Genomic DNA, 23,913 nt, shown 5'->3' with positions numbered 1-23,913 from the left:
CTGTAAAATGAGGATAATTATGGCATCTACCTTGCAGGGTTGTTATAAAAAATCAAATGAGATAATAAGTTTAAAGTTCTTCCCACTGTGCCTGGTACATAGTAAGCATCATATTAATGTTGGTTGTTATTATTACTAAATACATATTACTACTATAGCTACTATTGCATAAATTGTTATTTCCTAACTCACTAATTAAAAAAAAATCCTTAGGCTACCTGATAGTGTTGGTTGTTCCTGCTTCCAAAATAAAAAGAGAGGGAAGCTAGATTCTCCATTTAAAACATGATAATGGCTATTTCCCACCAAATTAAAATATTTTCTTTATGTACTCATGGATTTCTTTGCAAAATCTCTGAATTATATTTATTATTAATTTCCATTGCCCATAGAAATGGCATTAGCAAGATCCTATGACATTTAGCAGGCATTCAGGCTAACAATGGCAATGGGAAGAAGATCTTATTCAGTGTCATCATTCTTTATTTATAATTTTAGTTGAGGTAGTTGAGGTAACTGACCTCTTCTTTGAGGTATACCCTTTAGAAAATTGACTTTCCACATTAATGTTCTTATTAATAAATGATCAAAGTCTCTCATTTGAACAATTTTAATATTCTACTTCTAATTATTTGGACTAACACCAGGATTGTGGATTTTACATAACTCTCCTCTGTTTAATTCTTTCTGACATATGCTATTCATATCTTGAAACCAGTCAAAAAATAAAACAAGAATGAGAAAGAACATATGGATATTCTTTGTGTTAAGTGGTAATTCTTCAACATAAAAATAACCAGGGGGAGGCTTCTATTACATTGGATGGATGTTATATGAAATATTTATGGATAGATATGAAGAATAATTGCAAAGATGGAAAGACAGCTCAAACTTGTCTATATCAGTGAAGCGAGTACTCATACAAATGGAACTTTAGATCCATCAAAGTATCAAAGCATATTGAAACTCCATGTCTTTCATTTATTAAGAAATTCCAATAAGAAAACTTAAAATAGGTGGGATATAGCTCTTTGTATTCTAATAATTAATGTAAAAAATTGCCATGGGTTTAAATAAAAAGTATTTCACCTGGGTGTTGTCATTTTTTAAACAAATGTGTCCTATAGTAATCTCATGGCTATCATTAGTATAGAGAAACTGGGATAAGAGCAGTGTAATGTATTGCTGGGGGGAAATGTGATAACTTGGTTAGGCTTTTAAGCCTTTTTCAACCAACACACCAATTATTGTTTCATAGAATAACTGACTATGATTGGAAGATATAAAAATAGCTATATGCTATTGCTAGGTCTGCAGTCAAAAAGACTTGCATTCGATTTTGGCCTCAGATACTAGCTGTATTACCCTAGGCAAGTCGCTTAACCTTTCTCCAGCCTAAGGGAGAAGACGAGAAATATTATTCCTATTCCTGATTGGGGGGAAGGAGAGTATCAATATTTCTTTTGCTCCAAATTCAGCTGTCCGAGACTCTGAAAGGAGTCCCCTGAGAGATCATAATAGTTTTGACTTTTTAAAATATCTCAATTTTTCACTTGATTAACAAAGTCTATCCTAGTCAAACCTTCCCCATCCCAGAGATTCTGAAACCATATAGGTCACCACCCAAACCTCATTTCCCATAACCTCCTGGCAATGGATAGTGTCAGGCCTGAAGTCAGAAAAACTTTTTTATGGGATTTCAAATCTGGCCTTAAACACTTACTAGATGTATGACCCTGTGCAATTCACTTAACCCTGATTACCTCAGTTGGTTCCTCATCTTTAAAATGAGCTAGAGAAAGAAATGGCAAATGATTCCACTATCTTTGCCAAGTAAACCCCAAATAGGGTCACAAAGAAAGAGTTGGACATGACTGAAAAACAACTAACTGCTAACTTCCTTATTTCTATTTCCCCTCAAAGTCTCAAAAACGACAAAACAACCCACTACTCATTCCTTTCACCTTCCCCTCTGGAAGGTCTTCTCCATAGACAACAAACTTAGATTATAAATAGCTTTTTGCCCACTCCTTCTGTCTTTTAGTTCTAATTGAAACATGGTTCCTTCCTGATAACACAGAATCCTTGGCCACCCTTTTCCTCAGTGGCTACTTTTCATTCATTATCTACAAATTCATTCATTATCTACAAATCACTGGTTGAGGAGGAAGAGGAATTTGAATACTCCTTGTTCCTCATTGCAGGTTCTCTCTATACCTCTATTTCTCAGTAACTTGTCCTTTGAGGTTTACGCAATTCACATCCACTTCAATTAATATTCTGATAAGTGTTATCTACAGACCTCCAGGAGATTCCCCTTTCTTCTTTAATGGATTCAATTCCTGGCTCACAGTCCCTCTCCCCAGCCCCCCACCCCCAAACTTCTGGCCTCATACTTCAACATACATATTGATACTTACTCGAATACACTAACCTCCCAGTTCATCAACTTACTCATTTCTCATTCAGCCACACAAAGATGGTCATACCTTCGACCTTATCATCACCCATAAATGCATTACCTCCATGTTCATGAACTCTGAAAGTTCTTTACTTAACGACAATCTTAGATTTCTATGTTTGCTTCTGCCTTCTCTTATCAAGTTCTGTTCTTTGTCCATAGTGTTACCCTTAGTCCCTTAACCTCTCAAATACTCCAGGCCATTAACCCTAAATCAATTACACTCTCGTTTTTCCCTCATCTTGATCCTTTGATGAATTCTCCTTCTTTCTCCATCTTGACCCTTTGGTGAATCAGTCCAACTCTATACTGTCCTCTTCTCTTCAGCAACCCCACCCCCCTTATCATATCACTAATTGTACCCCTGCAAGTCTTATCCTTGGATCACTCTTACCATCTGCTATCTTTCTTTCCATATATGTATTGCTAAATAAAAGTGAAGAAAACCATACAACCATCCTTACTAAGTCCATCAAATTTGTTTTGTTTTGTTTTGTTTTATAACCTCAATGTGGCCCTCATTGCTGCTGGGGAACCTTTTTATATTTTCCCAATTAACTCACTATCACATTCACCACAGTAGGTCCTCTAAACCTTTCCATCTTTCCTCAGACCTCCCAAGGCTCCCCACTGCTTCATATTTACTAAACAAACAAACAAAAATAAGACCGTTTGCTAAGAGCTCCCTCAACTTTCCTACTCCTTTTCTCATCAACTAGGTGCAGTCTACCACCATCTCCTAATCATCCCTCTTTCACATAAAGAGATGATACTTTTTGACAAGGTCACCCCCTCTACATGTACAAGTGATTCTATTTTATTTTGTCTCCTTTATCAGATTGCCATCTCTCTCAACTTCATTCTTTCACTAATCTTCAGTCTCTCTTGATGAACTGGCTACTTAGCTACTGTCTACAAACATGTACACATATCCCCTATCCTCCATAAATCCTCACTTGATCCTTCCATTGCTGATAACTCTCCTTCCCATATCTTTCCTGCCTTTTGTGTCTAAACTCTGAGAATCCTCTACTTCCTTTCCTTTCACTCTCTTCTTCAATCTCTCCAGCCTAGCTTCCAACTTCATATTTCAATTGAAACTGCTCTCTTCAAGGTTACTAATGTTCTTTTAATCGTCAAATCCAATAACATTTTCTCAATCCTAAACCTTCTTGAACTCTCTTCTACCTTTGACACTGTTGATTCCCCTCCTATCTTTGTTATTCTATTCTTTCTAAGTTTTCAGAACACCACTCTCCCCTGGTTTTCCTCCTACCTATTTGACAGTTTCTTCACACTCTCTTTTGATGGATCTTCATCTAGTTTAGGCCTAACCATGGGTGTCCCAAAGGACTTTGTCCTAGGCCCCTTTTTTCTTCTCTCTTATACTTGATGACCTAAATAGCCCCATGATTTCAATGATTGTTTCAATGATGATAAAACCTAATTTTACTTAACATGCCCTAAACTTTCTCCTGACCTCCGATCTTTGCATTTCCAACTGCCAAATAGCCCTCTTTAAGTGTATTTCTGCAGACATCTTAGTCTAAAACTAAATTCTGTATCTTTCTCCTCAGACTCTACCCCATTCCTAACTTCCCTATCACCATCAAGGTCATTACTGTCCTCCTTCTCTCTCAATCTCACAATCTAGGTGTTGCATTGGATTCTGCCATAAGTTATTATTGTTCTTTGTCCTTTATTTTTGAAGAGGGCCATGACATAGGGGAGGTAATGCTATGACTTCCAATTAATTTGATTTAATTGAGGTAGGGAAATGCAATGTCACCAGTGTCACTCTCTCATCCAGAGCCTTCTGTGTCCAATGGGAAGATATACATCAGGACAACTGGAGATATACTTGGGTACAGTGGGAGATCTTGGACCATGGCTTAAACCTTAATAAATCAGTTCCTCATTGATTGGCCAACAATAAGTATCAGCCTAGGCCTCATTTTGCCGTAGTTTGGCCTCCTGATGGCTCAGTGTGCATACATAGCAACTATTTCTCTTTTGGCTAGAAAACCTGAGGGTCTTCCCTCCCTCCCCTTTATCGATTTTTAATAGGCCTTTCTTTGCCTGATTTCTTACACAGTTTTAATTACTGAATGTTGCATAAGTTAGATAATAGCTGAATTGAGAGACTCTGAGAACCCAAGAAACTGTGACTTGCCCAAGGTCATATAGCTAGTGTTAGAGGTAATGTTGAACACAAATTTTCCTTTTTTCTAAGTCCAGTACTTTTTCTGTGCTTCACTGAATACATTTTGTAAACATGATATATATGTATTTATTATAAATGAAATAATTTCAGGGACAAATAGAATTCAAAATGGATCAATTAATTTATCAAATGACATTTATTAAGGACTTACTATGTTCCAGGTACTGTGGACAAGGATAGGCATAAAAAATCTTTGTCTTAAGGGATTTTGCTAAGTTCAAATATATATATATATATATATATATATAAAAATCCAATATATTATATTATCTATAATATATTATAGATAATATATACCATCTAATATAATATATATTAATTAATTTAGTTATTTATTTATTACTTATGGATTATTAGCCCTGAAAGTGTGAAGTCATAAAGACAATGATTTTAACCATAGTAAAATTGATTGATGTGTCCTTCTGATAAGGAATAATGGTTTTGTCTTGATTACTCTTTATAGAACAAAAGTTGGAAAGATTGAAGGAGCCAGAGCAAAATTAGGGGAGACACATAGATGGTGAGATGTCTGATATCAGATATAGTTAACTCTTATTAATCAGCATGGCCATAGGGCAGGAGTTGAAGTTCAGCTGGAAAAGTACAATGGAAGGAGTGTCAGTAATAGTAGGAAGCATGCTAGGGAAAATCTGGGAAGGCCTCTTTATAGGGGTAACACTTATCTGATCTTTGGAAGTCAGGGAATGTTCTAAGAAACATAGGTGTTGGAGGATAAAATTCCAGGCACAGTGGATTATAGGTGTGAATTTGAATGCTATATTTGATGAATCACAATAAGGCCACTTTCTTTGGAACAATGAGTTTATGAAGGAAATAAAGTGATACAACAGGAAAAATAAGTTGCAACCATATTGTAAAATGTTTTAAATATATCCTAGTAGCACAGAGGAATCTTTGACATTCCTTGATCAAAACAGCTCAGACCCTTATATTCTTTAAGAATTTATTCCATTTACATTTTTTAAGAATATAAATTTGAGACTTCTGGTGTCAAGATGGTAGAATGAAGAAGGAACCCTCTGAAGCTCTCTCAAATTTTCCCTCCAAACCAAGATAAAACTGCCTCTGAATCATTCCAGGAGCAGCGATACACCCTCCCAGTCCATCATGAAAGGTCTGGGTAGAAGGGAAGTTAAGCAGGACGAGCAGCAGCAGCAGCTTCTGGGCTCACAGCAGGGAGGCATAAGCAGGGTTCTGAGCCTGGACAATCCACAACTGAGCTCAACCCTCCTGCAAACCAACAGTCCTCTAGGCAAGTGAAAAGCCTGGGTCGAATAGTAGGGATGCTCAACAGGTACCTCACAGCTAGCACAGACTACCAAGGAGGCTTTAAACCCACTGCTGACCGGTAGTGAATCCCTTCCCAAGGCTGGGCAACAGAATGTTCCTGCCCCTGGGACCTCCCAGAAGAGAGACTCATTCCCAGGCAAACTAGCAGCAAGGGGCTCCAACCCTCAGCAGATTTGAAACAAAATTACCTTTCCAGAGCCTGGTAGCAGAGAGGCCCTGGTAACAGAGCAACCCAGGAGCAGGGCACCACCCCTGGAGCAGACTTCCAGGGCTAGCCACCAGAAAAACTTTGTTAAATTTGTAACTCAGCACCAGGAAACCATCCCTAGAGAAGGCTAGCCCACACCCAGAGGAGGCCAAAAGAGAGGAATAACACCGCTCCCCCAAAACCAGTCAGAAGAAAAGCTTACCTTACAGAGAAAGCAAGCAGCTCAAGCATTGAAGCCCAGTGAAAGCCACCAGTAAGACCAGAGCATAATCACAAAAACTTGGGACAGTATAGAAATAGTTGAACTCTCTAATAAAAATATCAAGGCACAAAAATGAGCAAAAAAATAAAAAATAAAAACACCACAAATAAAGTTTGACTATCGACAGTTACTACAGCGAAAGGGAAAATCAAGGCATAAACATAGAGGAGGACAATAGTAACAAAATGACTACATTTGAAGTTTTTAAGAAAACTATAAATTGGTCTCAGACCCCAAAAAAAATCCCTGGAAGAGTTCAAAAAGAACTTTAAAAAGTAAATTAGAGAAATAAAATAAAATTTTGGGAAGGAAATGAAAGTAATGCAAAAGAACCATGAAAAAGAAATAGAAAAATATGCTGAGGAAAATAACTACCTAAAAACATATTTAGCCAAATGGAAAAGAAATTACAAAAGGTCACTGAAGAAAATAATTCTTTAAAAGTTAGAATTGAACAAATGGAAACTAATGACTATGAGACACCAAGATATAATAAAACAAAATAAAAAAATTAGAAAAAAATAGAAGAAAATGTGAAATTTCTCATTGGAAAAACAACCGACCTAGAAAATAGATCCAGGAGAGATAATATAAGAATTACTGAAAGCCATGATAAAAAAAAAAAAACAAAACTTAACAACATATTTTAAGAAATTATGAAAGAAAACTGCCCCAATATATTAAAACTAGAGGGAAAAATAGAAATTGAAAGAATCCACCAATCACCACCTGAAAGAAATTCCAAAATGAAAACTCCCCAGAACATCATAGTCAAATTTCAAAGCTGAAAAATGGAGAAAGCATTTCAAGCATCCAAAAAGAAACAATTCAAATGTCTTGGAGCTACAGTCAGAATTACACAGGATTTGGCAGCTTCCACATTAAAGAATCAGAAAGCAAAGGAATGAAAATCAATTGGAAACTAAATAATTTCATTCTAAAGAGTGAATGGGCCAAACAAGAAATCATAGAAACAATCAATAACTTTATCCAAGAGAATGACAATAATGAGACAACATACCAAAATCTATGGGATGCAGCCAAAGCAGTGCTTAGGGGAAAATTTATAGCTCTAAATGCTTACATGAATAAGAAAGAGAAAGAGGAGATTAATGAATTGGGCATGCAACTTAAAAAGCTAGAAAAAGAACAAATTAGAAATCCCCAATTAGACACTAAATTAGAGATCCTGAAAATTAAAGGAGAAATTAATAAGATTGAAAGCAAAAAAACTATAGAATTAATCAATAAAACTAAGAGCTGGTTTTATGAAAAACCAATAAAATAGATAAAATATTGGTTAATTTGATTAAAAAAAAGAAAGAAGAAAACCAAATTACCAGTATCAAAAATGAAAAGGGTGATGTTACCACCAATGAAGTGGAAATTAAAGCAATAATTAGGAAATATTTTGCCCAACTGTATGCCAATAAATTTGACAATCTAAATGAAATGGATGAATATCTACAAAAATACAAACTGCCCAGGTTAACTGAAGAGGAAATAAAATCCTTAAATAAACCCATATTAGAAAAAGAAATTGAACAAGCTATTAATGAACTCCCTAAGAAAAAATCCCCAGGGCCAGATGGGTTTACGGGTGAATTTTACCAAACATTTAAAGAACAATTAATTCCAATATTATACAAATTATTTGGAAAAATAGGTGAAGAAGGAGTTCTACCAAATTCGTTTTATGACACAAATATGGTGGTGATACCAAAACCAGGCAAAGCAAAAACAGAGAAAGAAAATTATAGACCAATCTCCCTAATGAATATTGATGCTAAAATCTTAAATAAGATATTAGCAAGGAGATTACAGCAAGTGATCACCAGGATAATACACTATGACCAGGTGGGATTTATACCAGGAATGCAGGGCTGGTTCAACATTAGGAAAACTATTAACATAATCAACCACATCAATAAGAAAACCAACCAAAATCATATGATTATCTCAATAGATGCAGAGAAAGCTTTTGACAAAGTACAGCACCCATTCCTAATAAAAACACTAGAGAGTTTAGGAATAGGGGGAGCTTTCCTTAGAATAATAAAGGGTATCTACCTAAAGCCATCAGCAAGTATTATATGCAATGGAGATAAATTAGAGGCCTTCCCAATAAGATCAGGGGTGAAACAGGGATGTCCATTATCACCCCTATTATTTAATATTGTCCTAGAAATGTTAGCTTTAGCAATCAGAGAAGAGAAAGGAATTAAAGGAATTAGAATAGGCAAGGAGGAAACAAAACTATCACTCTTTGCAGATGATATGATGGTATACTTAAAGAATACTAGAGAATCAACTCAAAAATTACTTGAAACAATTAACAACTTTAGCAAAGTGGCAGGATATAAAATAAATCCACATAAATCATCAGCATTTCTATACATGACCAACAAAGTCCAGCAGCAAGAGATAGAAAGAGAAATTCCATTTAAAGTAACAGTAGATAATATAAAATACTTGGGAGTCTACTTGCCAAGACAAACCCAGGAACTCTATGAACACAACTATCAAACACTCTTCACACAAATCAAATCAGATCTAAATAATTGGAAAGATATCAATTGCTCATGGATAGGCAGAGCTAATATAGTAAAAATGACAATACTGCCTAAATTAATTTACTTATTCAGTGCCATACCAATCAGACTACCTAAAAATTATTGTATACAGCTAGAAAAAATAATAACAAAATTCATCTGGAAAAACAAAAAATCAAGAATATCCAGGGAAATAATGAAAAAAAATTCACAGGAAGGTGGGTTAGCGGTACCAAACCTGGAGCTTTACTATAAAGCGGCAGTCATCAAAACTATCTGGTACTGGCTAAAAAATAGAGTGGTAGATCAATGGAATAGGCTAGGCTCAGGAAATGCAGTAGTAAATGACACTAGTAATGTAGTGTTTGATAAACCCAAAGACTCCATCTTCTGGGATAGGATCTCAGTATTTGACAAAAACTGCTGGGAAAACTGGAAGATAGTATGGCAGAAATTAGGCATAGACCAACATCTTACACCTTATACTAAAATAAGGTCAAAATGGATACATGATTTAGACATAAGAGGTGATACCATAGGTAAATTAGGAGAGAAAGGAATAGTGTACCTATCAGATCTTTGGAAAGGAGAACAGTTTTTGACCAAACAAGAGATAGAGTATATTATAAAATGCAAAATGGATGATTTTGATTATGTTAAATTAAAAAAATTTTGTACAAACAGAAGCAATGCATCCAAAATTGGAAGGTAGGCAGAAAGCTGGGAAACAATTTTTGAGGCCAGCACTTCTGATAAAGGCCTCATCTCTAAAATATATAGGGAACTAAATCAAATTTATAAGAATCCAAGTCATTCCCCAATTGAGAAATGGTCAAAGGATATGAACAGGCAGTTTTCTGATGAAGAAACCAAAGCTATCTATTCCCATATGAAAAAATGCTCTAAATCTCTAATGATTAGAGAGATGCAAATTAAAACAACTCTGAGGTACCACCTGACACCTATCAGATTGGCTAAAATGACAAAAAAGGAAGATAATAAATGTTGGAGAGGCTGTGGGAAAATTGGAACACTAATGCATTGTTGGTGGAGCTGTGAGCTGATCCAACCATTCTGGAGAGCAATTTGGAATTATGCCCAAAGGGCAATAAAGCTGTGCATACCCTTTGACCCAGCAATTCCACTTTTAGGTTTTTTCCCAAAGAAATCATAGAAGGGGGAAAGGGACCCACATGTACAAAAATATTTATAGCTGCTCTCTACGTGGTAGCAAGGAATTGGAAGTTGAGGGGGTGCCCATCAATTGGGGAATGGCTGGACAAGTTGTGGTATATGAATACAATGGAATACTATTGTGCTGTAAGAAATGATGAGCAGGAAGAGTTCAGAGAAACCTGGAGGGTCTTGCGTGAGCTGATGATGAGTGAGATGAGCAGAACCAGAAGAACATTGTACACAGTATCATCAACATTGAGTGTTGACCTACTGTGATGGACTATATCCTTCTCACCAATGCAATGGTACAGAAGAGTTCCAGGGAACTCATGATAGAAGAGCATCTCCAAATCCAAGAAAAAAAAAAAAGAAAGAACTGTGGAGTATAGATGCTGATTGAACCATATTATTTCTTTTGTTTTGGGTGCTGTTGGTTTTTTTTTTTCTATTTTGAGGTTTTGCATCACTGCTCTGATTTTTTCTCTTGTAACAGGATTAATGCAGAAATAGGATTAATGTTATTATGTGTATATATATGTGTGTGTATATATCTATATGTATATGTATATATATATATATATATATATACATAAAATATATATACATAAAACCTATATCAGATTACCTGCTGTCTAGGGGAGGGGGGAGGGAGGGGAGGGAGGGAGAAAAATCTGAATTTGTAAAGCTTGTATAAACAAAATTTGAGAACTATCTTTACATGTAACGGAAAAAATAAAATACCTTATACATTAAAAAATAAAAAAATAAAAAAAACCCAATATGTTGTTTACAAGAAACACATTTGAAGCAGAGAGATACATGCAGGTTAAATATAATGGTGTGCAACAAAATTTATCATCCTTCAATTGAAGCAAAGAAAGCAAAGGTAACAATCAGGATTTATAACAAAGAAAAGTAAAAATTGATCTAGTTAAAAGAGATAAATGAAAATATATCTTGCTGAAAGTTACCATAGATAATGAGTGATTGAACACAGACTGAAGCATTCTGTGTTTTCCTTTCTCTCATTTTTTTCTTTTATTTGTTTTTTATTTTTTAACAAAATGAATAACATGGTAATGTTTTACATAATGACACATGTATAACCCATTGGGAGAAAATAATGGGATTCTATGAGACCCAGAGAGCCTGGCCATACCTTTCTTAAGGCCAGCCCTGAATCAGGAGAATTTCAAAGGAAATGTGGTTGGACCTTGGACTGTGAATAGGGATTACAACCACACGTACCTCAAGGCTTTTTGCCCTCAGAGGGCTCCATACTCTGACATCAGCACATACTATTCATGGACCAATAAACCAATAGATTGGAATAATGCTAGCCAATTAGCTTTGAGCAGTATGGAAGGGCCACCCCTCCTCCAGGACCCACAGGAAGCTTCCGCACTCATGCTCTCAGGAGCTCTTGGTGTAAGACTCAGAAGAGGAGGCCACGCCTTGCTCTCTCTTGCACTTATATCCTAGTTATGTAGGGTTTCTGAACTTTTGGGGCCATATGTTCTCTCTTTATTAATATTTAATATGTTTTAATCAATGCTTAGTGCCCCAAACTGGTGCTATAGCCTCTAATTTATAATTAGCAATAAATTAGAAACCCTGGCTAATTTTACCTAAAACTTGGGACAGAAATAGGGCAACCCCATATAATTTTAAATTCCATACCATATCTTATTGCTTACTACCTCACGGAGTGGGGAGGGAAGGGAGTGAAGGCGAGATGAAAACTGGAACTCAAAAATATAAATAAAAATGTTTTTTATTTAAAAAAAGAATGTAAATTTTATAGGTTCATGGAGCATCTATTAAATAGGGTAGTAGTGATATGCAGAGAGGGCAATTATATATCTACAGTGATATCCTCAATAAGAAGTGATAAGGGATTTTTTTGGGGGGGGGGGTGGAGCCAAGATGGCGGAGGAGAGGCTGTGACTCCCACAAGCTCCAGATAAACCCGTCCATTCACGCCCAAATAATGCGGTAAAAATCAAAACCCAGAATAGCCTAATGCACATAAGAACAGAGTAAGACTGTTTCTCCACAAAAGAGGGCAATTCTGATCACCTACTGACCAAGGTGAACAGCTCAGCACGCTGGTCCGGACCCAGCCAGGGACAGTGCTTCCAGCACATGTCAGAGTCTTCAGCACTAGCAGCTTCTGAGGCTCCAATCACGGACTGGTGAGGGGGTTCGGAAGTAGGCCAGGGTGAAGTGGAGGCAGTATCTACTGGAGTTGGGGCAAAGCGCCCTGGGTCTGAACCAGTGGGCTGAATTGAGTGGTGGTGGCCCAGTGGGGGAGGGGTAAAAGCACACCAAGCTTCCGACCATAGAGAATCAGAGCTCAATCAGACTTCTGTTTCCCGGTCAAAGAGAAAGCGGCTGTGATTACTCACAAGCCAGCCAGGCTGAGAAGCCCAATCACCCCCTGGGCCACGCTGTAGCACGAATGGTGTGTCCGGGAAGCAGCGCTACACTTTTAGGAGTAAAAAGCCAAGAAACAGTAAGCCAGCATGAGTAGGCAGAGAAAGCAGAAGACCATCGAAAACTTCTTTGGGGGAAAGGTAGACCACAATACATCCTCAGAAGAAGAAGATAATAATAGGGTCAAAGCTCCAACATCCAAAGCTTCCAAGAAAAATATGAACTGGTCTCAGGCCATGGAAGCTCTCAAAAGGGACTTTGAAGAGAAAGTAGGAGAGATAGAACGAAGATGTAGAGAAAGAGAGGAAGGAATGGAAAGAGAAATGAAAGCAATGCAGGAGAGTCATGAGAAAAAAGTCAACAGTTTGAAAAGCCAAATGGAAAAGGAGATTAAAAAAACTGTCTGCTGAAAATAATTGCCTAAGAATTAGGATTGAACAAATGGAAGCTAGTGACCTTATGAGAAACCAAGACACAGTAAAGCAAATCCAATTGAATGAAAAAATAGAGGGCAATGTGAAATATCTCCTTGGAAAAACAGCTGACCTAGAAAATAAATCTAGGAGAGATAATTTGAAAATCATTGGACTACCTGAAAACCATGACCAAAAAAAGAGTTTAGACACCATCCTCCAAGAGATTGTGAGGGAAAATTGCCCTGATATTCTAGAAGCAGAAGCTAAAATAGAAATTGAAAGAATCCACCAATCACCTCCTGAAAGAGATCCCAAAAGGAAAACCTCCAGGAATATTATAACCAAATTCCAGAACTCCCAGGTCAAGGAGAAAATATTGCAAGCAGCTAGAAAAAAGGAATTTAAATACTGTGGAGCTACAATAAGGATAAAGCAAGATCTAGCAGCTTCTACATTAAAGGACTGGAGGGCATGGAATATGATATTCCAGAGGGCAAAGGAACTGGGACTACAGCCAAAAATCACATACCCAGCAAAACTGAGCATCATCTTTCAGAGGCAAACATGGAACTTCAAGGAGAAAGAAGACTTTCAGGCATTTGTTATGAAAAGACCTGAACTGAATAGAAAATTTGACTTTCAAATACAAGACCCTGGAGAAGCATAAAAAGATAAACAGGAAAAAGACTTCATGAGGGATATTAAAAGATCAAACTGTTAACATTCCTATATGGGAAGATAATACAGAGGTCACAGGTCTGAACTGAATACAAAGGGATGTTATGTTTTGTTCTTTGTGGGGTGTCTTATGTATGGGGCCGGATTTGGGCTTGGGGCCTCCTGGGTCCCGGGCTGGTGCATTGCCCACTGTGCCACCTAACTAACCCATAATGACATCCTTAAAATAGGGTTGAGGTGTAGGAGAAATAGACTGGGGGAGGGGGAAGGGGAGAGATGGTCTGGGGAGAGGTTGTTCACATGAAGGAGACAAGAAAAAAGCTTATGGAGGGGAGGGGAAGAGGGGGAAGGAATTGAGGAGTGATTGAACCTTAATATCATCAGAATTGACTCAAAGAAGGACTAACATACATACTCAAGTGGTTATAGTAATATATTTTGCCCTGAGGGAGGGGAGGGAGATAAGGTGGGGGGGGAAGAGGGGAAGGAGGGAAGGGCAGATTCTGCGAGAGAGTAGTAAAAAGCAAAATACTTTCAAGGAAGGTGAAGATGTTCTGCATAACTGCACAAGTATGAAATATTGAATTGCTTGATTTCATAGGGAGGGTTGAGGAGAGAGGGAGGAAGAAAATTTGGAACATAGAATTAGCTCAAAGACCTTAAACTCATCAGAGTTGGCTTATGGAGGGAATAACATTCACACCCAGTTGGGAGGAGTAATCTAGTTAACCTTATAGGAAAGTATGAGGGGAAGAGGATAAGGAAGGAAAGGTGAAAAAAAAGGGAGTGCAGAGTAGGGGAGGGGACAGTCAGAAGTAAAATACTTTTGAGGAGGAATAGTTTAAAAGAAGATAGAAAATAGAGTAAATATCATGGGAAGGGAATAGGATGGAGGGAAATAGTTATGATGACTTTGCTGGGCTAATATAAAGAAAATTCTTTGTCAAGTTTAAGGTACATTATTTAGGTTATGATGAACAGGATACTATTAGAAAAACCTGGAAAGACCTACATGAACTGAAGCAGAGTGAAATGCACTGTATACAAAATAACAGCAATAGTGTAAAATGATCTGCTGGGAAGCATGTGGTTATTTTCAGCAAGGCAATGGTCCAATATAACCCTGAAGGACTTATGAAAATGGCAACCCATCTACAGAGAAAGAAGTGATAGTATCTGAAAATAGATGGAAACACATTTTTTTTTCTTTTCTGTTTTTTTTCATTTTTTGGTGAGGCAATTGGGGTTGGGTGGCTTGCCCGGGGTCATGCGGCTGGTGGGTGTTGGGTGTCTGGGGCTGGATTTGGGCTCGGGTGCTCCTGGTTCCAGGGCCGGTGCTCTGTCCACTGCACTACCTAGCTGCCCCTGGAAACACATTTTTTAAAAAAATGTTTTTTCTCTTTGACAATTCCTCAGTCTGAAGTTTTGGGAGTTTTTTGACTGTTTTTTTCTCACAACCTAGCTAATGTGGGAATGTTTTCCATGACTACTCATGTATAATTTATTTTGAAATGCTTGAGTTCTAGTGGGTGGGGGGTGGGAATAGAGGAGGAAGAGAAGTTGGAACAATTTTTTTTAATTGATGTTAAAATTTGTTTTTACATATATGTTGGAAAATAAAATTCTATTCAAAAAAAAAAAAAGAAGTGATAAGGGGGGCAGCTAGGTGGTGAAGTAGATAAAGCACCGGTCATGGATTCAGATGGTCCCGAGTTCAAATCCGGACTCAGACACTTGACACTTACTAGCTGTGTGACCTTGGGCAAGTCACTTAACCCTCATTGCCCCCGGGGGAAAAAACAAAAGGAAAAAGAAGTGATAAGGATCTAAACTAAGGGAGTGGTGATGTAAGTTGAGATGAACAGATATGAGAAATAATATAAAGTTAAAATTGATAAAACTTGGCAACTGGTTAGAGACTAGAAGGATTTTTTTCTAAGATTTTGCCTCTAAGGAGTGTATAATAGGTTAGCTTGAGAGAAGATTTTACTGTTAAGATTTTTCTTCAGAATGGTGGGAATGGAGGAAATGAGGAATCCATGAATATTTGTAAGTATCCAGGATGGAGGAATTAGATAAAGACAGCTTAAAAAAATCCTGTGAGAAAGCATAATCAAGGGTTAAATTGCTTGAAAAAAAGGCTTAGGGATGGGGTGACATCAAAAGGTTTGGCTTTTGCAGAGAGAAGAGGCCCCTCTTCTTCCAGGCCTGATATTAAATGGACTTAGAGTGTAGAGTTGATTATAGGAGGAATGGTTGGCCCCATTTTTTTCCAGTAAAATATGATTTGAAGTGTTTTTTATAAGAAAAAGGGGTAAGGGGTGGTTTAGGTCAGGGCTTGTAAATTTTTTTCCAATCACAACACCTTTTCCCCCCCGAGAGATTTTTACATGATTCTGGCATATAGGTATATAAAATAGGTATACATAACGTTTTACTGGGGCTATATTTTTAACTCCCACATTCAGTTATGGGACTCAATCTGGGATTATGACCCACAGTTAAAGAAACTAGGGTTTAGGGGCAGCTAGGTAGTGCAGTGGATAGAGCACTGGCCCTGGAGTCAGGAGGACCTGAGTTCAAATCTGGCCTCAGACACAACACTTACTAGCTGTGTTACCCTGGGCAAGTCACTTAACCCCAATTGCCTCATACACACACACACACACACACACACACACACACACACACACACACTAAAAGAAAAGAAACTAGGGTTTAGGTAACTTGAGAAAAAAGAGAAATCTTGAAAAGGAACATTTGTGGATAGTATGATAATCATTTAGGAAGAAGGGCAAGTGATTAGAGTCCAGGATTAAAGGCTGAGTTGAGAATTATAGAACATAAATTTTAGTTGATGTGGTCAGTGATATTCAGTAACACTAGAGAAAGATCCAGTAAGGCAGATAATAGAAATAATTTAGTATTAGGATTTGAAAAGTGCTGAACAATCTTAGGATAATGAGGTGTATATGAGGAATTTAAGGGTAGAAGAAAGTAAAGTTGAACTGTTTTGCTATTTCCTTTACTTCATGGGAGAGGATTATTAACTAGAACATTTGTGGTGGGTGCAAGGCAGGATATTATGTGACCCTAAAAATAGATGGAGAGCTGAGGACCAAATAGAATACTGAGCATAGTGGGGAGCACCACTGCTATGATTTCTGTTTGGCAATTAATAAAAAATGATGCTGGATGAGCAGCAGGTCCAAAAGAGAGCAGCCCGATAACAAAGCCAGAAGTCATTGATAACTATGTAATACTGGAGGTATATATTTACATCTCTCTGCATGTCCTATGGTCACATTTATTCTCTACATGTGTATGTCCCATGTATGGCCCCTTTATAGGCTCATTCTTTCTAGGGATTGTATATTTTTGTGGGAGAGTAATACTAATGTTTACTAGGGGAATGTTTTGTTGTTACTTTTATTACATTGCTATTTATTTAAATCCCTTGGTTATGAAATAAGTGTGTCTTATGATTGACTAGCAACATTGACTATATTAGAGATGTGGTGGTGAAGGCACCTCAAAAGTTCCTAGATTCTGAGATAGCTAGTGATATGGCCAGAGCAAGGAAGGGAGTAGGGAGGCAACAGGCGCTACATTAACAACAAATAAATTTGATGAGATGACTACATTAAAAATACCAATCTGCAGGGCAGCTGGGTGGCGCAGTGGATAGAGCATTGGCCCTGGATTCAGGAGGACCTGAGCTCAAATCTGGCCTCAGACACTTGACACTTACTAGCTGTGTGACCCTGGGCAAGTCACTTAACCCCAGTTGCATCACACCAAAAAAAAAAAAATACCAATCTGCTCTCTTACCCCAATTCTTACAGTTAATGAGGCAAAAGCATATATACCTTTTATTTGGGCAATTTCTTTTTTTCAGTATAGTGAACAGGTTTATCATATGTTAAAGTATTCTAATAAAAGAAAAAAAATTCCCTTTTGGTATATATACAAACTTTCACACAATACTAAATGAAGGAAAATAAAAGTTCATCTAGTGAAAGGACTCATAGATGCTTATTAAAGGTAGGCTGAGAATGAAACAGACATTCAGAATATCCTTTAGGGGAATCTTCATTTCTTTTTCCTTTCATATGACATTTGAAAGCTGTGTTGGGTAAGAAGTGGAGCAAATGAAACATGGTCTAATTTGAAGGAGCAGAATGCTTGAATTCACAGTTATTTTAATCCAAAAATTTCACTGAAAGATATTTGCTAGCCAGTTGCCCCATTTAATCTGTATTTTCTTATAAACGAATAAGTGGAATTTATAGTTAATAGAAAAAAAGTTGCCATGTTCTATAGGAAACCCCAATATTTTGAACTAAGATTTTCCTTAATCAATAATACATTTACAAAGCTGCCTTACAGCTATTTAAACACAAGTAACTTCAAGCTTTTTGCCATTCTCTTTAGAACATGTTTGCTTGACCCACAGTAACTTCAAACCTTATATTAGAGACATATAAAAGTGCTAATATTGGCACTGGATTATGTCAATCCAAATTAGTAATTTGGATTTTAGGAAAATTCCTAAGGGGATTTACATGAAACTCTGAGTGAGACATATATGTTTGTTTCATATCTATGTCATTTCCTTGAGCCTCTGTTTTCTTGCGTGTAGAGAAGGCATAATAATACTCATATGCTCATGAAATCTGCCCTTATGGTGAGTTTCTGAATGTTTCCTAATCAGGCATTTTGAAACTTTTCTCAATATTCTCTAGATCTTTCTAGATCTATGCTTGTTTATATACTAACATTGGCTAGGGCATATCAATTCTGCCTCAGAAGATAGATTTGTGGTTTACAAACACTATTGATCATGTACTGCATCTATGAAATATTTTGATTATGTACTTCTAATAAGTATATTTACTTAATCACAAATAGATGTACTATGTTACTAATACTTGTGTGTATTGTAATATATAAAATGGAAATTAACAGAGGATGAGATAAAATGAAATAATATTTGATTCTAGGATAAATAAGGAGCCGACTGAAGTTTATTGAGTAGTGGAGTAACATAGTCATATCTACACTTTAGGAATGACATTTTGTCAGGTATATGGAGGTTGGATTACAGATCAAAAAGACCTGAGTCCAAGAAAGCATTTCTGAGGCTATTGCTATAGTCTACTTGAATTGAAGAGGTCCTGAATTATGGAAGTATTTGTGAATAGAAAGAATGGGACAAATGTCACAGATGTTGAGGTAGAATTGACAAGATTTGGTAACTGGCTGAATATTTGGAATGAGGGATAGTAAAAAGTTAAATATAACATTGAAATTGTTAATTTGGGAAACTAAAAGAATGTTGTTATCAATATTAATAGGGAATTTTAAAGAAAGGTGGCTTTGAATAAAAAGATATGTTATATCTGCAGTGAAGATTACATTCCATCCTGTGCAAATCACCATCCCACTGAAAAGATAAAGGATTACAGTGAGTGGGACTCATTTACTTTCCAATGAAGCAAAACAAAGATCCCAAATAAGGTGTGCCTGCCATAGTTATGAGGTGACATATCAGGTAAAAGGATCTATAAGGTGGGTTGGGGGTTAGAATTTTTAAATATTACACTTGCACAAGTGTTTGTGCAGGTACTGAGGCCAAAGTTAAGTTCCTAACTATCATGAGGGACATTAGGCAAATCAGTAAGTGTTTATTATATGTCAGGTATTATGAACTGAGATTACAATGAAAAACAAATATACAGTCCAAGCTTGTTAGAAGGGGAGGATGGGAGGAGAATGGAAGAAATAATGCATAAAGGGAGAAGTACTACTATCTTGGAGGTCAATTCTTAGATTAACTAATTTGTGGGTAGGAGTATAATTTGACTCAACTCTTCACTCAGCTATTGTTTGATCACTCATTCCTTGAGTTCATGTCATAGCCACTCAGAATGCTATCTCCCTCACTTTATAGGCTAATGAACCATGAGGCCAACTACAGCTATCAGTGTTTTTCATATTATCAAATTTGTTCCACTCTTTACTCATCTCCAAGTAATTCTTTGAACCTTTGAAACCAATATTCTATAAAATATTCTATTTTGATTAGATACCTTTCCTGAAGAGAGGAGTTAGATGTTATTTACACTCCACTGAGATAGTTTATCAGAATTTAATTGTGATTTTAAATTATAAACCCCTATGTCTAGGCTCTTAAAGACTGGAGTTCATAGTTTAATATTTTATGTGTGTAAACTGTTGACTTTCTGTGACTTTCTGGAATCCATTATATGTCAGTACTTGTATCTAAGTGTGAGAAACAGAACTATCATGAGGGTTTTGGAATGAGGGAAATATGAATTCAGGTCTTACCTTGGACAGATATTGGCTGTGTGACCAAAGAAAGATACTTAATCTTCCAGTGCTTCAGACAACTCTCTATGAAGATGAATTACAGACACATTGCTCATCTGTATCAATGGAGGGGGTTTCCACACCAGCAGTCTCCAATACCAAAAAAACTACCCTCTCCCTACAAAAGAAGCCCAAATCCTGGACACAATTACTCAAAAAAAAAAACCCAAAACCCAACAACTCCAAACACATCCAGAAAACAACTCCTGGAGCAGCAGAACCCACAAAAAGATGGCTGAGATTATTTTCCAACTAAAGACACCTTGGAAGTTTGGCAGAAGGGAGAGCTGGGCTGGGAGTAAAGTCCGGCCCAGAGATATCACCAACATAGATACGACCCCAGGTAGGCTGCACCAGAGAAACTTACCCCTGAGCCTCTTAATCAGCTGCAGTGTCAGCTGTCTTCTGCAACTAAGCTCATGATCTGGTGAGAGGGCTTAATGGCTAGTTGGGGGGAATTTTTGGGGGTGTATGCAGGAGCTAAGGGGGGATTTGGGTGTCCTACCCCAGTGGGGAACCAGGAAGAAACACTGAGTGGTGGCAGCCCAGGTTGGGGAGGGGTGCAGGCCTGTTGGAGATAGAAACCACAGGACATAAAGTTTTGCTGACCGGCCGATTGGCAAGTTGACCTGGGGTTATCTACAGACCAAAGAAAGGGCCAAGTGAGTGAAGAAACTGGCCCTTTTTAATCATAACACCTGGACCCCCAGAAACTTGGGACAGTATATCCTGGAAGCAGGACCCCACACTAAGAAGGAATTAAAAGCCAAATTCTACATTCTCTGCTAATCCAGGCATAGATTGAAAACTATCTCTTTAACTGTGACTCATCAAGCCTTTCTGAGTCTTGAATTCAGCATCTATAAAATGAAAGGGTTGTGTTGGAAAATCTCCAAGGCTCCTTCTAGATTTATTTTTTTTATCCTATGTAAATATAAGGCCAATTCATTTGACAATTATGTGAATAAATTTAAACACAGTTGTAGGTGCCAAGGACTTTCTCCACAAATAACTGAGAACTTATCTATACACTATTAGATACTAAAGTTACTGAAGGCTCAAAAATATTGACTTGCTGCATAATCATATGGTTAATTTCAGAGTCAGGATATGAGATTGCTTTCCTGACTCTAAGTTTGGCAGTCTCTACATTATCTAAATATAAGTATAAATATATGTGTGCATATGTGCATGCATTTTAGGTGGGAAAGAGAGAGAGAAGGAGAAAAAGGATGAAAAAGGGATGGAAATAAAGCACTGAGGAATTAATTATGATTCCTTTAAACTTAGTCAAAGTCTTCACATAGTATAGCCATATTTTGAGAAATGAATGAACTCTTTGAAAGACATTGGAGTTTGTGAAAGATTTTTTTTTAAGTGAGGCAATTGGGGTTAAATGACTTGCCCAAGGTCACACAACTAGTAAGTGTTAAGTGTCTGAGGCCGGATTTGAACTCAGGTACTCCTGACTCCAGGGCTAGTGCTCTATCCACTGTGCCATCTAGCCACCCCGAAAGATTTTTTTTTTTAACATTTCAATTTCAACTGGTCTTTAGTCAATTTTTTAAATGGAAAGGTGCATAGATACTGGGAAGAAAGGTGTTCCAAATAAAAGACTGAATGAGAGGAAATATAAAGATATTTAAGCAATGTATGGCTAGATATTTTGATAGACTGAGTATAGATTAATAGATAGAAAATAGACTAAGTGGAGGGAATAAAGCTATTCTTGAGATCTTGAAGGCAAAATAGGGTCATGAAGACTTAATTTTCCCAACTTTTAGCTGAATGTTTTAGAATAAGTGACCTCATATCTCTCTCTGTTCAACTTATGTGATTCCATGATACATTAAGGGGAAGTAAATTAAAACAAATTGTATTTCTTTTCTGGATATTAAATAAGGCTGAAGGGAAATGGTTTTTACTTTGTTCTTATAATTTCTTCAAATTAATTATCTCTTTGTAAAATTGAACTGATTTTAAGTAGTTTAGTGGCATTTCTATTTACTAATGGCTAACAGTGGGATGACCACAACTGATCAGTGGTTAACCCAACAACATTAGAGAAGAAATACCTTCAACCTCTCCAGGGGTACTGTTGGTGCCCTTGGGTACAGATAAATTTAGCCTTGGCTTGGGAGACTGAGTCCAAAGTACTCTTTACATTTGCTTTTATCTGAATCAATGAGATTATATGGTTGAAACAGTAAAGTCTTAAAAAATAAATTAATAAATAACAAAGCCAATAAAACATTGTAAATGCCACTTAGGTAACTTAATTTGCATATTCCAAATTGTTTACCAAAATGGTTGTAACATTCACAACACCACCAACAATGTATTACGGTAGTACCTATAATTGCACAAACCCTCCACATTGGCTATTACCATTTTTGTCATCTTTGTCAATTTGTAGGGTATAAGGTGAAACCACAGACTTGTTCTAATTTTTTTCTCTTATTAGTGATTTATAGGTCTGTGGATAAAAATCCTTTTAAAAACCGAATTTTATAAACTGTAGGAAATAATAGCACATCTTCTGTTATGTAGTAACCATTTAGTAACTGACTGTTCACTTCCTTCTTGTCTATGCTTAAAAGGGGGCACTTTAAGTTAAATTTTATTTATAATTGACTAAAGGAGTAACTTCTCTATTAAAAAAATTGCCATGCTAATGACAAAGAAATTAGGTTCCCAAGAATCTACCTATGCAATAATTTAAATATGTTGTTGCCTCCTTTGTGAATGAAGATATCTGTTTCTCACTCAAAAAAATCTGTGGTTTTATTTTTAGATAATAAATTCAATATCTTGGCAGGTAGATGCCTTTTTAACTTTGAAATTTCTTTCCTTATTAGATGTTATTTATTATCAAAGAATTGAAACAAAATTCTACCTCACAATTTTCCATTCTGCTCATCTATCTTGAGCTCATTGAAAATATTAATTGACATTGCCTAGGTGTCTCTGATCCTATTTCTAGTTAGATGCTTGGAGCTATTTTCCATTTCTACTGCTTGTATAACAGAGAAAAACACAATACACAAGCTCCATTTGATTGAGATTGATTTAATACTGACTGTCAGATACTCCAACTCCAGTATGCATGGTTTTCAATATAAAAGCTCTTAAAGAGAGTATTAAGTGGTATCTTTGCTAGATCTCTTTATCCCCTGAATTGTTAATTATCAAATCACCTAAATCTCCATTCTTCTGCATTTTCCACATCCAATCCATTTTCAATCCCTAATGATTCTACCTCCACAACATATCTTACATCCAACTCTGTCCACTCAGTTTTACCCACTGTGCTGAAGTGCTCATTATCTCCTACTTGGTCTTTTCTAATAGCTTCCTAGTAGGTCTCCTTACTTTCAGTTTCCCTTCTCTATAGTTGTCATCCTCACAATTCCCAACATAATTCTCCTTAAAAGAGTATATGTGGGGCAGCAAGGTGGTACAGTGGATAGAGCACCAGCCCTGGAGTCAGGAGGACTTCTGTTCAAATCCAGCCTCAGACACTTAACACTTGCTAGCTGTGTGACCCTGGGCAAGTCACTTAACCCCAATTGCCTCACCAAAACAAACAAACAAACAAACAAACAAAACAAAGAGTATATGTGATCATGCCACTTCCTTATTAAAAAAAAAAATCTGTCTCCCTATTGCCTGTAAATTAAAATACAAACCTTTCATCATGGGGTTTAATTCCTCCTATAATTTGGATCTTGGGCTGCTAAATGGCACAATGGATAGAGGACTGGCCCTGATATGAGGAAAATTCATCTTCATGAGT

This window comes from Dromiciops gliroides, chromosome 1 (genome assembly GCF_019393635.1).
Source record: "Dromiciops gliroides isolate mDroGli1 chromosome 1, mDroGli1.pri, whole genome shotgun sequence".
NCBI lineage: Eukaryota > Metazoa > Chordata > Mammalia > Microbiotheria > Microbiotheriidae > Dromiciops > Dromiciops gliroides.
Note: the sequence above shows the minus strand (reverse complement) of the source record.